Raw genomic sequence first — 15,493 nt, forward strand, 5'->3', positions numbered from 1 at the left:
TCATTTGAGTCAATATATGTTTTTTATATAATAAAATGAAATCATTTTAATAAGATGGTGACCTATCTTGATCCCATAATCCATGATTGATTTGATAAACAATTATTAAGCTCAAAAGGGCCAGTGGGGACAGGGAATCAAATATTAGCCATGCATAGAGAAAGAAAAGGAGATCGTATTATTACTGTTGAGGAATTTAATAATTTTCTTTACTTTAGCTTTTGCCAAACACAAAATCTGCTTTTTTTTTCTTTTTTTCATTTGGACCAACTTGTCTTTAGCTTTACAAATATTTACAAAATACGAGTTTGAAAAATGCTAGAGATGAAAGGACATGGAAATCCATGATTATTTTTTAAAATATTTTTTATAAAAAAATATTTTTTTTATTTTTTTAAAATTTATTTTTTACATTAACATATTAAAACTATTTAAAAATATTAAAAAAATAATTTAAATAAAAAATGTTTTTCAAATATATATATATATATATATATATATATAAAGTTTAAACGGAAGATTGCCTTCATCAATAATAAAATAAAAAGTTTCTACGTGTTCTACGTGGGCTCCCATTTCCGTCCTCGTCTAGAGGTCCCATGCCAAGGGAACAAACATTTAATTTAGTCCTCCAGGTTTAACACCCCCCCCCCCCCCCCCCACTTATTTCCATCGGTAATTGAAACGGGAAAAAAATAAGTAAATTTGAACTTTTAGAGTAAAAAACATAACCAAATAAGAAATAACAAAGAATCCTGCTTTACTTTCCTGGACTTAAATTTGGTGGAAATACATGTTCATTTCGATATTTTTATCAGTAATTTGGGCAAGGAATCCTTGTTTTACTTTCCAGGACCACTGCAATTGCCTTCTTCTGCTCAGTTGAGGTATGTGGGCTAGAAATTTGTCACAAACAAAGATCATTTGCATTGTTGTGGTGACAAGCCTAGAGGTAATCCTTCATGAACAAAGATAAGAGCTGGTGAATTTGAACATGAAACTGGGTTTATGATAATATAGGTCTTCACCTGTGCTTTCTTAATTTGTAATTGAAAAGGGAGGAGGGCATCTCCATTATGTTTCTACTTTCTTTGTGGGATTGGCTTAGTCACAAAGCTTTTGTCTTTGATCATTTCTTTGGTTTTTGTGTATTCTTCGTGTGACATTCCTTTTCTATGCCGGTTGTGAAACGTACCGTCAAGGGTTCAATCAAAAGAGGTGAGGCTTGATAGGGGTTTTGTGGTGGGGTTCTGCAGGGCAGCTGGTCTCCCAGGAGATAATGGTGCGAATTGTGTGCAAAATGAAATTGTCATATGGCCCCCTTGCCCTCTTCAGCTTGTTTTTGGTGGAATGGATGGAATGGATGGACTGTGGTTTTTACAGATGCCCTCCCTAGTTATGTAGGCTTCCTTCGCATACTTGTATATAAGGCGGGTTGATGTTTGCTTCAGCTTCTACTCTATCACTCCTTCCAAGTATTTTTCTTGGAAGAGGTAAGAGGGCATAATCAGAGGGTTGTTTTTTGAAAAGCAGCAGAATCCATGGCTTTTAACCTGCCTTTTCGAGTACCTAAGACTCGTGCGATTCTGTTTGATTACATGATCTGACTTGTAGAAGCAGAACTAGTGGACTACAACGCTAGCCATTATTGTACATACTAGTGTACGATGGAGAAGTTTGATTTCATCCACCATGTGGCTGGTTAGAAAATGACGTTTCAGAGGTAGCTGCATGTGATCGACTAAATTGCTGGATACTAGCCCACGAACTATGAACCAGTTGACTGCAGGTGCTTTGAAAATTCAATAAATATCATCAGCGGCTGCTGCAAGATGGAAGGTTAAACACTTGGAGGTATGTGCGATGATTAATACATGTAAATACTAAATGGTAAGTAATAATAGAAAAGATATGCATGCCATTCAGCTCAGCTTTTTGGAACCTGAGAGTGTTGGGGATGCAAAAGTCTAGAAACTTATTTCTCTTGCAAGTACCTAGTCTCGGTTTACTATGCTGTGTCAGCACGGCAAACATCATGGATTCAATACATGATATATGGCATGTTTGTTACTATCATGAATTTGCTTAAGAAATCAAGGGGTTGCCTGTTTATGTTTTTTATGCGGTTCGACCTGTTTATGACAGCTGAAACTTTTCATAGCTGGTTAATATATAGTAGAAAACTTGATTTTGTTTACTTTTAAGGCTTAGGGTTGGATGTATCCTCCGCTTTTTATTCTTCTCTTGTGGAGGGATGCCTTATATAGGCAAATATATATGTCGGTTACATCTCTAAAAGGAATATAGCAATTTATATCCTTTTAGGACTCCTATAGAGTATTGTCTTTTATATATGAAAAACTCCTCTTTTATTCGGCTAATTACATGTTAACACTTCCCCTCAAGTTGGTGCAAAGAAATCTTCTAAGCCTAACTTGTCTAGAGACTTATGAAGAGCTTCCACAGGGACTGCATGAGTTAGAATATCTGCTAGTTGCTCACTTGATCTGACAAAAGGGATGTCCACTAACTTTAGAAGTAACTTTTCCTTGATGAAGTGTCGATCTACCTCAATGTGTTTAGTTCGATCATGTTGTACTGGATTATTAGCTATCTCTCGTGCTGCCTGATTGTCACAGTATAGTAACATAGGATCCTTGGGTTCAAAACCTATTTCTATGAGTAAGGTTCTGAGTCATAACAGTTCACATATTCCATGTACCATCCCTCTATATTCTGCTTCTGCTGAGGACCTTGCTGTCACATTTTGTTTTTTACTTCACCATGTGACAAGATTTCCTGCAACAAATGTAAAATAGCCAGAGGTGGATCTCCAGTAAGTGAGATTCCCTGCCCAATCTACATCAGTAAATCTTTTCACTTTCATATTTCCATGTCTTTTAAATGTCAATCCTTTTCCTGGAGCCCCTTTTAGATAACTCAGAATTCTAATTACAGCTGTCATATGATCTTCACTTGGAGCATGCATAAACTGACTTACCACACTAACCGCATAGGCAATGTCTGGGCGAGTGTGAGATAAATAAATTAAACGCCCTACCAATCACTTGTATTTTTGTTTGTTTGTTGGTACTTGATCTGGGTGAATGGCCAATCGATGATTTTGAACAATAGGGGACTCTACTGGTTTGCATTCTAGCATACCCGTTTCAGATAATAGGTCCAATATATACTTTCGTTGTGACAAGTATATACCACCTTTAGTTCTTGCAACTTCAATTCCCAAAAAAATATTTCAGTCCTCCTAAATCTTTCATTTCGAATTCGGTAGACAAACATTCTTGTAGCTTTTTTATTTCATCTGTGTCATCACCAGTTACGATCATATCGTCTACATAAATAATAAGCAGTGTAACTTTACCATTCTTCTGTTTGATGAATAAAGTGTGATCAGAGTTACCTTGGTGATAACCAATTCGTTTCATAGCTTCTGTGAATCTCCCAAAGCATGCTCTTGGTGATTGCTTCAAGCCATACAATGTCTTCCGTAATCTACACACTTTTCCACTTGATTGCGAACTGTTAAACCCAGGTGGAAGCTGCATATAGACTTCTTCTTTCAGATCACCATGGAGAAATGCGTTCTTCACATCAAATTGCTTCAAAGGCCATCTGAAATTTGCTGCTAAAGACAACAAGACTCTGATGGTGTTCATTTTTGCAACTGGAGCAAAAGTCTCTTGATAGTCAATGTCGAATGACTGTATGTACCCTTTTGCTACTAGCCTTGCCTTGAACCGATCAATTGTGCCGTCTGCTCTATGTTTGAGGTTGAATATCCACTTGCAGCCCACTGGTTTTTTTCCTGGAGGGAGTGATACAATACTCCATTTGTCATTTCTTTGTAATGCACTCATTTCAGCCTCCATTGCTTCTGCTCATTTTTGGTGTTGTAAGGCATCCTCAACCTTTGTAGGTATTCTTATATTCGCCATCTCACTTATGAAGGCTTGATGTTGTGGTGGTAGTTTGTGTGTAGAGACATACTGTGTGATTGCATATTTTGATTTTCCATTCGGTGAGTACCTGTCAGGGGCCTTCCCACGGTTCTGTCTAGGAGGGAGATAGTAGCATGGAACAGATAATAAAGGAAAAGAGGAAGGCCTTTCAGTGTCACTTACCTCATGGATATCCGGTCGATCTTGAACATGGATTTGTGGAGAGGAAGGGGTTATTTCATCATGCATGTATTCTTCTTTTGTATCACTGTTGTTATGTGCATCGTACTCTATGTCTTCTTTCCCTGCACTGCCCGTTGCACATGTTCTGGAGCTGGGCTCTGTATTTCCTTCCCCAACATTACTAATTATGTGTGTACTGGTTTCCATTTCTTCCCCTGAAGCTGACTGCTGCTGCTCTGTATTTCCTTCCCCTTAATCTGTGTTTCCTTCCCCTGAATCAGACTGAAGATCAATCCAGGTGTAGGCATCATATTGCAGCTCCCCCTGAGGACTAGAGCTGAATGGATTCATGTGGAAAAAATATTCTGTTTTAAAGAAGGTAACATCCATACTGACATGCATCTGGCGAGAAGAAGGATGGTAGCACCGGTATCCCTTTTGGTGAGGATTGAAACCAAGAAAGACACACCGTACTGCGCATGGTTCTAGTTTTGTGCGCTGAGTTTTCTGCAGGTGGACATAAGCTACACATCCAAACACACGGGGTTCTAAGTGTAGGAGGGATGGAATCTGAATGTGTTGAATGAGAGTCTGCAAGGGAGTGCTGAAGGAGAGGACTTGGGATGACATCCGGTTGATGAGATACACAACATAGGTTACTGCATCAATCCAATAATGTTGAGGTACATGGGCACCAATGAGAAGAGCTCTAGTAGTTTCAAGAATGTGCCTGTTTTTACGTTCTGCCACACCATTTTGTTGTGGAGTGCGTGGACAAGTAGTCTCATGGATAATACCATTGTTTTGAAAGAAACTCGAGAGTTCAGAGTTAAGATATTCTCCACCATTGTCTGATCGAATAATCTTCACCGGTAGGGAGAACTGAGTGCACACCATGCGATAAAAAATTGGGAATATATTACGCACATCACTCTTATGTCGCATAGTATATAACCAAGTCATTCTGGTGCAATCATCGATAAATGTAATAAACCATCGAATTCCAGATTGGGAAGTAATTGGAGCAGGTCCCCAAACATCAGAGTGGATCAATTCAAAAGGCTTTGTTCTTTTATTTAAGTTTACAGGATATGAAGTTCGATGGCTCTTGGTCAAGATGCAAACATTACACTTAAGAGAAGAACTGGGATTCGGAATGTCATCAAAGAGGGAAGGAAATAATTTTTTTAAGTAGCCAAAAGATGCATGACCCAGCCGACGATGCCATAACCAAATTTTCTTGTGGTTATTACCATTGTGACTCTGAACTTGATGGACATAACCTAAAGCAACGTCATCTACATAGTATAACCCCTTCCTCTTAGTACCATGTCCAATGATCGTTTGAGTCTGTTAAGTGTGGACACAAGCTGGTGATGGTGGCAGCCATGTCAAGCATGACTGCTGTCAAACATGGCTGCAAAGTTAGGCATGGTAGGTTGCCTACCATTGAAAATGGTGGCTGCCATATTTGACTAAAGGAGAGTGTCTTGATTATAAATAGAGATGCTGAAAGAGAGACGAAGACAAGTGAGAACAGATTGAGAACAAGAGAGAAACACAGAGAGAGAGCTAGGGAGAGTTGAGTTGAGTTGAGAAGAATTTTCTCCTCCTCCTTGTTTTGATTGTATTGTTTCAAGATTGATTAATACAAACCAGTAGCTCCGTGGAGTAGGCAAGTTGCCGAACCACGTAAATTTGTGTGTGTTTGATTGCTTGAATGACTCAACAACTGGTATCAGAGCTTGTTCTTAAAAAGGAGGGTGTTTGATCCAAACTCAAAAATCAAAGTTCTTAAAACGTGTTTTTGAACATACCATCGTGTAGAGCAAGAGGAGACGAATTCACTGGTGAAAACCCGGCGAAGAACCGACGTCCTGCATGCCCGCACGCGCCCACACGCGCCGACGAAGCCACTGCCTACGCGCGCCCACGCGCAGCACGCTCTCCACGCGTCGTCTCTACCCGGATACCTGCATCTGAACCGGGTTGACCCGCCACGTCATCCGCCACGCAAGCAAACCCGTACAGTCGGCTGCCACGTCACCTGACACCTCAGCAAGTCAGCAGCCACGTCAGACACTGCCACGTCAGCAAGAAACGCGCGTGCAGTTGCCACGTCAGCAAAAGTGGGTCCCGGTGTACCTACGTGGAAGCCACGTCATCTTGTCACGTCATCAAAAGTGGGTTTTGATCCAGTGCTTCGCAGACGCTATTCTGGACTGACACGCGGCTTCATCTGCACCGTCCGTTGATCAAAAACTTTGACTGTTAAGATCTGAGCGATCCGAAGTCCGATTGGGGTGATCTCAGTGTCGTTTCCAATATTTTTGACAGTTCCGGACACATCTGTAAGGTCAGATTTGACAAATTCAAATCGGAGATACAATAAAAATGGCAGATGAAATAAAGGCTGCGGGAATTGAAAAATTTGATGGATCAGATTTTGGATATTGGAAAATGCAAATTGAAGACTATTTATATGGGAAGAAACTTCATCTTCCTCTGTTGGGGAGCAAACCAGAAAATATGCCAGAAGAAGATTGGTTGCTTCTTGATAGACAAGTTTTGGGTATTATCCGGCTATCCTTATCAAGAAGAGTTGCGCACAATGTTACAAAAGAAAGATCCACTGCAAGACTAATGGAAGCTTTGTCTGGGATGTATGAGAAGCCCTCGGCAAACAATAAAGTGCACTTGATGAAGAAGTTGTTCAACCTGAAAATGACAGAAGGCACCTCCGTCACACAACATCTCAACAACTTTAATACCATCACAAATCAATTGTCATCTGTAGAGATTGAGTTTGATGATGAGATCCATGCACTTATTTTGCTAGCTTCACTTCCAAGCAGTTGGGAAGGTATGAGGACAGCCGTGAGCAACTCAGCTGGAAAATCCAAACTGAAATATGATGACATCCGAGACTTGATTTTAGCTGAAGAAGTGCGAAGGAAAGACTCAGGTGAAAGTTCAAGTTCAGGATCAGCTCTCAACATTAACACTCGAGGGAGGAGGCAGGATAGAGGCTTATCCAGAGGCAGATCCAAATCAAGATACAGAAGTAAAAGCAAGTCCGGACCCAGAAAGCAGGTTGAATGTTGGAATTGTGGCAAACCTGGTCATTTCATGAGGAATTGCACAAAACCGAAAAAACCTGAAGCTGACTCTGCAAACGCTACCACAGATGAGGTGCAAGACGCTTTGATTCTTGCTGTACAAAGTCCAATTGATGATTGGATTCTTGATTCTGGTGCTTCATTCCACTGTACACCACACCATGAGATGATGCAAAATTATGTTGCTGGAGATCACGGTGTAGTCTATCTGGCCGATGGACAACCAATGAAGATTGTGGGTATAGGAGAAGTGCAGATCAAGACAATGAATGGATCTACTTGGAACTTGCAAAATGTAAGGCATGTTCCTGGACTAAAGAAGAAGTTGATCTCAGTCGGACAACTTGATGAGAGTGGTCATTCAATCCTTTTTTCAGGAGGTATGTGGAAGGTATCAAAGGGAGCAATGATTTTGGCTCGTGGAAAGAAAACCGGCACCCTGTATATGACCACAAGATGTGCAGACATTATTGCCTCTACTGAAGCAGAAGATCAAGCACAGTTATGGCACTGTAGACTCGACCATATGAGTCAAAAGGGGATGAAGATACTTCAATCGAAGGGAAAACTGCCAGAACTTAAAAATGTTGATCTAGACATTTGTGAAAGCTGTGTTCTTGGAAAACAGAAGAAGCTTAGTTTCTTAAAGGTTGGCAGGGCCTTAAGACCAAGAAAGCTAGAACTGGTGCACACAGATTTATGGGGACCTTCTCCAGTGGCATCTCTTGGAGGTTCTCGGTATTACGTAACTTTCATTGATGATTTCAGCAGAAAGGTATGGGTCTACTTTCTGAAACATAAATCTGATGTGTTCGAAACATTCAAGAAGTGGAAGGCTATGGTTGAGAATGAATCAGGTTTGAAGTTGAAATGCTTAAGATCTGATAATGGAGGAGAATACATTGATGGAGGTTTCAAGGAGTATTGTGCTGTTAATGGTATCAGAATGGAAAAGACCATTCCAGGCACACCACAACAGAATGACATTGCTGAAAGAATGAACCGGACCATCAATGAACGAGCTAGAAGCACGAGGTTGCATTCAGGGCTACCTCAAACATTCTGGGCTGACGCAGTTCATACTGCAGTTTACTTGATCAACCGTGGACCATCAGTTCCTTTGGAGTTCAGATTGCCCGAGGAAGTATGGAGAGGAAAAGAGGTACAACTCTCTCATTTAAAGGTCTTTGGGTGTGTTTCCTATGTGCATATAGATTCTGATGCTCGCAACAAGCTAGATGCCAAATCCAAGAAATGTTTCTTCATTGGCTATGAAGATGAAGAATTTGGATTTCGGTTCTGGGATGATCAGAACAGAAAGAATATCAGAAGCAGGAACGTGATCTTCAATGAGAAAGTTTTGTACAAAGACAGATCAAGTGCAGAAACAGATATGACTGATTCAGATACAAGTCCACAAAAATCTGAATTTATAAGGTTAGAAGGCCTTCCCGATGTTACCGAGCAAAACACAACTCAAGAGTCTTTACAAGAAGATTCAAGCACATCTGTACCCACCACTACACAAGACGATGCAGAGCCAAGTGAACCAATTGTTTATGTTCGCAGGTCTTCAAGGACTATAAAGCCCCCACAACGGTTCACACTTCTACTGAATTATATCTTACTGACAGATGGTGGTGAGCCGCTAAGTTATGAAGAATCCTTACAAGATGGAAACTCAAGCAAGTGGGAGTTAGCCATGAAGGATGAGATGAGTTCGTTGCTGAAGAACAAGACCTGGGAGCTGACCACACTACCTGAAGAAAAGAAGGCTTTGCAAAACAAGTGGGTCTACAGAGTAAAGACTGAGCATGATGAAAGCAAACGGTTCAAGGCAAGACTTGTTGTAAAAGGGTTTCAACAAAAGAAAGGGATTGACTACTCTGAGATATTTTCTCCAGTTGTGAAGCTTACAACAATCAGAGTTGTTCTGGGGATAGTAGCAGCAGAGAATTTACATCTTGAACAATTAGATGTAAAAACAGCTTTTCTTCATGGAGAATTAGAGGAAGACATTTACATGCAACAACCAGAGGGGTTTGAAATACCAGGAAAGGAGAACCAAGTCTGCAAGCTAAAGAAAAGCCTATACAGTTTGAAGCAAGCTCCAAGACAGTGGTACAAGAAGTTTGACAACTTCATGTGTAGTTCGGGATACACAAGATGCCAGGCTGATCACTGTTGCTATGTCAAACATGTTGACAACTCCTACATCATTCTACTATTATATGTGGATGATATGTTGATTGCAGGATCCAACATTGAGGAGATTGACAAGCTGAAACAACAATTGTCAAAACAGTTTGAAATGAATGATCTGGGAGCCGCTAAACAAATACTTGGCATGAGAATCATCAGAGATCAAGACAAAGGCATACTAAAGCTTTCACAAACAGAGTATGTCAAGAAGGTTCTCAGTAGGTTTAGTATGGATAATGCTAAACCAGTAAGTACACCTCTAGGGAATCATTTCAAGCTCAGCAAAGACCAGTCACCCAAAACTGAGCTAGAAAGTGGATACATGGATAAGATTCCATACGCCTCAGCTATCGGCTCTTTAATGTATGCTATGGTTTGTACTAGACCAGACATTGCCCATGCAGTGGGAGTTGTAAGCCGATATATGAGCAATCCTGGAAAGCAACATTGGGAGGCGGTGAAATGGATCATGAGATACTTAAAAGGTTCATCAGAGACATGTCTTACTTTCACAGCTGGTGGTTTGAAACTTGAAGGTTTTGTAGACGCTGATCTAGCAGGAGATGTTGATAGCAGAAAGAGCACTACAGGATATGTATATACTCTAGGAGGGACTGCTGTTTCCTGGAGTTCTACCTTGCAAAAGATCGTCGCTCTTTCAACAACAGAAGCTGAATATGTTGCAGTCTCAGAATCTGCAAAAGAGATCGTATGGCTGTAGAGTTTTCTGAAAGAATTGGGCAAGATGAATGAAAAGGGTACTTTGTACAGCGACAGTCAGAGTGCAATCTTCCTTGCCAAGAATCCAGCATTTCACTCCAGGACGAAGCATATTCAGATCAAATATCACTTCATCCGACAATTGCTAGACGAGGAGCAACTAATGCTAGAAAAGATCTGCGGAAGCAAGAATCCAGCTGACATGTTAACCAAAGGAGTTACTCTTGATAAACTGAAGCTGTGTAAAGCTTTAGTTGGTCTCAGAGATTAAAAGACAGATCTAGCACCATTTGTGTCCAAGTGGGAGATTGTTAAGTGTGGACACAAGCTGGTGATGGTGGCAGCCATGTCAAGCATGACTGCTGTCAAACATGGCTGCAAAGTTAGGCATGGTAGGTTGCCTACCATTGAAAATGGTGGCTGCCATATTTGACTAAAGGAGAGTGTCTTGATTATAAATAGAGATGCTGAGAGAGAGACGAAGACAAGTGAGAACAGATTGAGAACAAGAGAGAAACACAGAGAGAGAGCTAGAGAGAGTTGAGTTGAGTTGAGAAGAATTTTCTCCTCCTCCTTGTTTTGATTGTATTGTTTCAAGATTGATTAATACAAACCAGTAGCTCCGTGGAGTAGGCAAGTTGCTGAACCACGTAAATTTGTGTGTGTTTGATTGCTTGAATGACCCAACAGAGTCCGGATATCCTGAAGTAAGCAAAACGTGGGAAACATTAATACCACACAATCCAATTCTTCTGTAATTTGACTAACAAACAATAAATGATTTGAAAGTGCAGGGACAAGTAAACAATTATGTAGTGAAAGATTAGGAGTGAGAACAATTGATCTTGCTCCAATGACTGGGGTAGGCTCCCCATTGGCTGTCATGACTTTTTCCTTAGACGGGGGAGTCATGTATTGAAATAATGATTTGTTATAAGTCATATGATCTGTGGCACCCGAGTCAATGATCCAACCTATATCATGAACCATGGATGTCGACAAAACCACTCCAGTTTTACCTGTCCCTGAAGCCTGGTCAGTTTTTGCTAGGGAGAGTAATTCACCTGGTTTAGTGTGGTCTTTTTGGCTTATTGTCATGGCAGCAAAACTGGAAGCAATTTCTGTTGCAGTGGTTAATTTTGCTTGGACTGGACGTTTATTGCTTCTTGCTTTACTTTGCTTCTGTTTTTCTAGAAACCAGTCAGGGTAGCCATGAATCTCAAAACAATTGTCTCTGGTATGGCGACTTCCATTACAATGGTTGCAACGCAACTTATCTTTTTCTGCTTCCTCAATAGCTCGAAGAGTGCGCAAGTTAGAAGGGGTGGTGGATTTCGAAATCATTGCAATTGATGATCCTTCACCAGTGTTCTTTGCTCCTAGCATGGTGACTTGTCGCTGAGCCTCCCGTCGAATTGTATTAAAGCACTCTTCAATTCTTGGAACAAATTTTTTACGAAGGAGATCACTGCGTATTAAATCAAAAACTTCATCCAAACCTGCGAGAAAGTCATAGATCCGGTCCTTTTGAATTTCTTCTTGTCTAGTTCTAAGATCTGCAACACATATCATCTTAATTGGTCGTCGCTTATCAATTTCCTACCATACACTATTCAGCCCTGCAGCATAGCTCATAGAATTGCGACTCGTCAGCCCCATCATAGAAGGTTTGAGTGACACTATCCCAGATTTTCTTGGCTGATGACAGGTCTATAAATAAACCAATAAGATGAGGCTCCATGGTTTTCAACAACCATCCTCGTACCACTGCATCTTCAGTGCACCACTTTGAGTAACCAGAATTTTCTTCTTCCACTCTAGCATTTTGCCCAGTTAAGTAGCCAAGTTTGTTCAATCCAGCAGCGTGCAGTTCAAGCATACGTGACCACATTTTGAAGTTTGTCTCATTCAATTTAAATCCAAAGGGTAAGGTGTTTAGGTTAGGTGTTTCAGCAGAGATTGATGTCTGGTTTATGGGGATAATAGAAGTATTCGTGTCATTCATGGTTGGTCCCTTGTTTCAAGACCAATTCCCAGGTGAAGATTAATGTGGCGGCTGAAAAGTTAAAGGAAGATTTTAGCTTTAACCTTGCTCTGATACCATGTTTACTTTTAAGGCTTAGGGTTGGATGTATCTTCTGCTTTTTATTCTTCTCCTGTGGAGGGATGCCTTATATAGGCAAATATATATGTCGGTTACATCTTTTCTATTCTGAAAGGAATACAACAATGTATATCCTTTTAGAAGACTCCTATAGAGTATGTCTTTTATATATGGAAAACTACTCTTTTATTCGGCTAATTACATGTTAACAGATTTAAACTCATAAATCTATTCTATTCTCATCTTCGCACCTCTCGGTTAGCAGACATGCCAAGGAGATGATTGTTCTGCAACTGCTGTTTGAAGAATGTCAGGTGAGAAATTGTACAGGAAAAACATTACGTAATTAACGGTATCTATTTCCAATTCCTTCATGATTTTGATGCGAGTGAATCCCTAATAGATCCAATATTCACATCCACCAATGAATTTGGAGTGGATGGTTCTAAACAAAGATTAAAAGACGTGAGCTCAATCCAAAGAAGTCAACAGAACCGAAAATGCCTGTGACAGGTCCAGGTTTCAGTTTTAAAATTGCTGAGCGAGCTATGTATCCTGAGAAAGACGTTTGTGTCTAGTTTCCAACGCATCAACAGTGCTGGATTTGGAGCTTTCCACCAAACGTTATGACCAATTTACTTACAAGCGTGCACGCTGCTACAACAAGAATTCAGCAGAACCAAAATCTCTCTGTCATATTTTACAGCCCGCATGACTGCCTCTTAGTCAACAAACATTCAGTGGAGCTTGGACAATCCTACTTCCAACTGACTTGCATGTCAGTAGCTTTACTTGTCAATAAAGACAGCAACATGGGCTATAACTAGAGGGAGGTCCGCATGGAGACATATTTTTATGTTGAAGATTTAACACCTAAATGATAGATATATAGATGAAAATTCCCTTCAACTAAGCACTGAGCTATGCTTGTTTACTAAGCTGTCGACTACCTCTAGCGGATTCGATTGAGTTTTGAACTAGCAGAACTCTAATCTTCAAGAAGCTGTTTCTGTGTCCTTGTAGTGGCGAGCTTTATCCCTGTTCAATTCATTCTAAGTACTGGATTTTATTATCATTAATCGAACTTGATTAACAACTTCATTGCACCTTCAAGATAACTCCTGCCTTCCTGCGATGATGGGGTTGTATGGCTTGGTCAAAGCCAACAGGGAACCTGGGCCGTTTGGCCCAGTTATCATAGCGCACCCACTCTGGCGCATCTGAAATCAACTCTGGTAGGTCAAGCATCGCACTCCAGTTCTCGTTTCTTCGAGCTACAAGACAGGAGCCTAATGGACCCATTCCATCAACCTCACCCAAGCCGTGGGTCAGGTAAGAACCGGTGATAAGAACCAAACTTTATTCACCTCAAAACTTATGTTGGGGGTAAGGTAAATTGATCTGAATTGATTTAAATTTTAAGTTAAAAAAATTAAAACGAATTATTTTTATTTTTTAAAGAACAAGTTTTTTTATTAGGCTAATTTTGACGAGATATTCATCGATAAATCACTTAGTTGACTTGTTAAATTGTGTTAGGTTTAGTAATATTGCACAAGCAAATCACATATAAATCATTATATTAAATTTTAAATTTACATACCTTTTTTTATAAATTCTTTTTAAAGAACCCCAAGTCTACTTATATACTAATAAATAAATAAATAATCACTTTAATTTTTATTTATTTCTCTCTTCCCAATTCTTATTGGTAAAATAGAAAAGCATATAAACAATCATTTTTCCCTTTTCTACTCTTTATTAATCTTTGTGTTATCTTTTATAGTATTTATGGTTTCTATGCATAGGAAGTCTGCCTAAAGGCAGGGGTTTTCTTCATGCCAATATTGTCGTTTAACCTGCAAAGAAAAGCCACGGCATTGTCACTTTATATATATTTAGTAATATTACTTTCTGGTTATAAAAATAATAATTAATATGAGATTCTATGACTAGTTTCGTTATTCAAGAGATCTATAGTTAACCTTGTAATAATAATTCCGTTCTAAAACTCAAATTGTAATAATTATTTGATCCGTTATATCTGAAATAAGATTCAAATAATGAGTTAAAAAGTTAATTTCAGTCGATTTAAAATAATATTATTTTAATTTTTTATTAAAAAATTAAATTAAATTTCAATTAATTCGATTCGATTATACTCGAGCAGACAAGCACAACTAGTTGCCTATAACAAAAACCTAGCTAATTACTACAGTCAATGTGCAACAAGGAAAAAAGAGAGAGCAAAAACAATGTCACAAAAAAATGCTTGGCATATCCTCAGAATACATTGTTCATTCCATCACCGAGCATCTTCCAGCGGGAAACTAGAAGATGAAACAGTGCCGATGAACACATAAAGTTAAAAGGAATAAATAGGTAAGGGTTAGAGCACCAGAGGCATCATAGAAGATATAGAGCAATATTCCTGACTTTAAATTAAACAAGTAGAAAAGCAACACCCCACCGAAGAGAAATGGCTCGGATTACTTGTTAGTGGGCATTTCCTTTTAGAGCAATCGAGTTTTCTCCTCTTCTTCTTCTTCTTTAATCCTTCTCGAAAGGCAAGCCTTTCGAACCTTGATTGTTGAAAGCTGAAGCCTCGATCGCCTATATAAAATTATAAACTCGAAAGAAAAGAACACCGAGACTGGTCCCTGGCTAAAAGAGATGGGGGATCAGACCCACTAATTGGGCTCTCGATGTACTTGCAATTCGGTACTTTGCAACGTGTTTCGACCAGAACAAAAGCGTTTCTCGCTGGGGATCCACCTCTTGTTGTTCGTTAGAGGCCTCGAGTGATCGATTATTGGTGGAAAAAAAAATATTGATTAATTATTAAGATTCCCTCTTTATATGAGCACCAAGTTTGGAGCACTTGCGACTACTAATTCTGACCTCAAAATCTTGCTTTAATTTCTTAAAGTTGCTGCTGTGGCCTCAATTAACTATGTGTAATATTTTTTTAAAATAATTTTTATTTAAAAATATATTAAAATCAATAAAAGAACATTAACAAATTTAATTTAATGTTTTTTTTTAATATAAACATACTTTTAAAAACATCCAAAAATATTTTTAGAGGCAATCTAGACATCATTTAAATGCTTGTTTGAAATGTAATCCGGACAAATTCCAAGATACCAGTTATCATTCCTTTCAGATTGAAATTACATTAATGAAAGATTGAACGTCATTCTAAG

The 15,493-nt window shown here is 39.3% G+C and overlaps 1 long non-coding RNA gene across 1 annotated transcript; it reads left to right on the plus strand.

The window, feature by feature from the left end:
* The first annotated feature begins 726 nt into the window (after positions 1 to 726).
* Positions 727 to 12,387, plus strand: LOC133705735 (uncharacterized). Its single transcript, XR_009844331.1, has 2 exons — positions 727 to 1,854; positions 11,809 to 12,387. It is a non-coding gene; the product is annotated as an uncharacterized LOC133705735 (long non-coding RNA).
* The last annotated feature ends 3,106 nt before the right edge of the window (positions 12,388 to 15,493 follow it).

This window comes from Populus nigra, chromosome 10 (genome assembly GCF_951802175.1).
Source record: "Populus nigra chromosome 10, ddPopNigr1.1, whole genome shotgun sequence".
Lineage (NCBI taxonomy): Eukaryota > Viridiplantae > Streptophyta > Magnoliopsida > Malpighiales > Salicaceae > Populus > Populus nigra.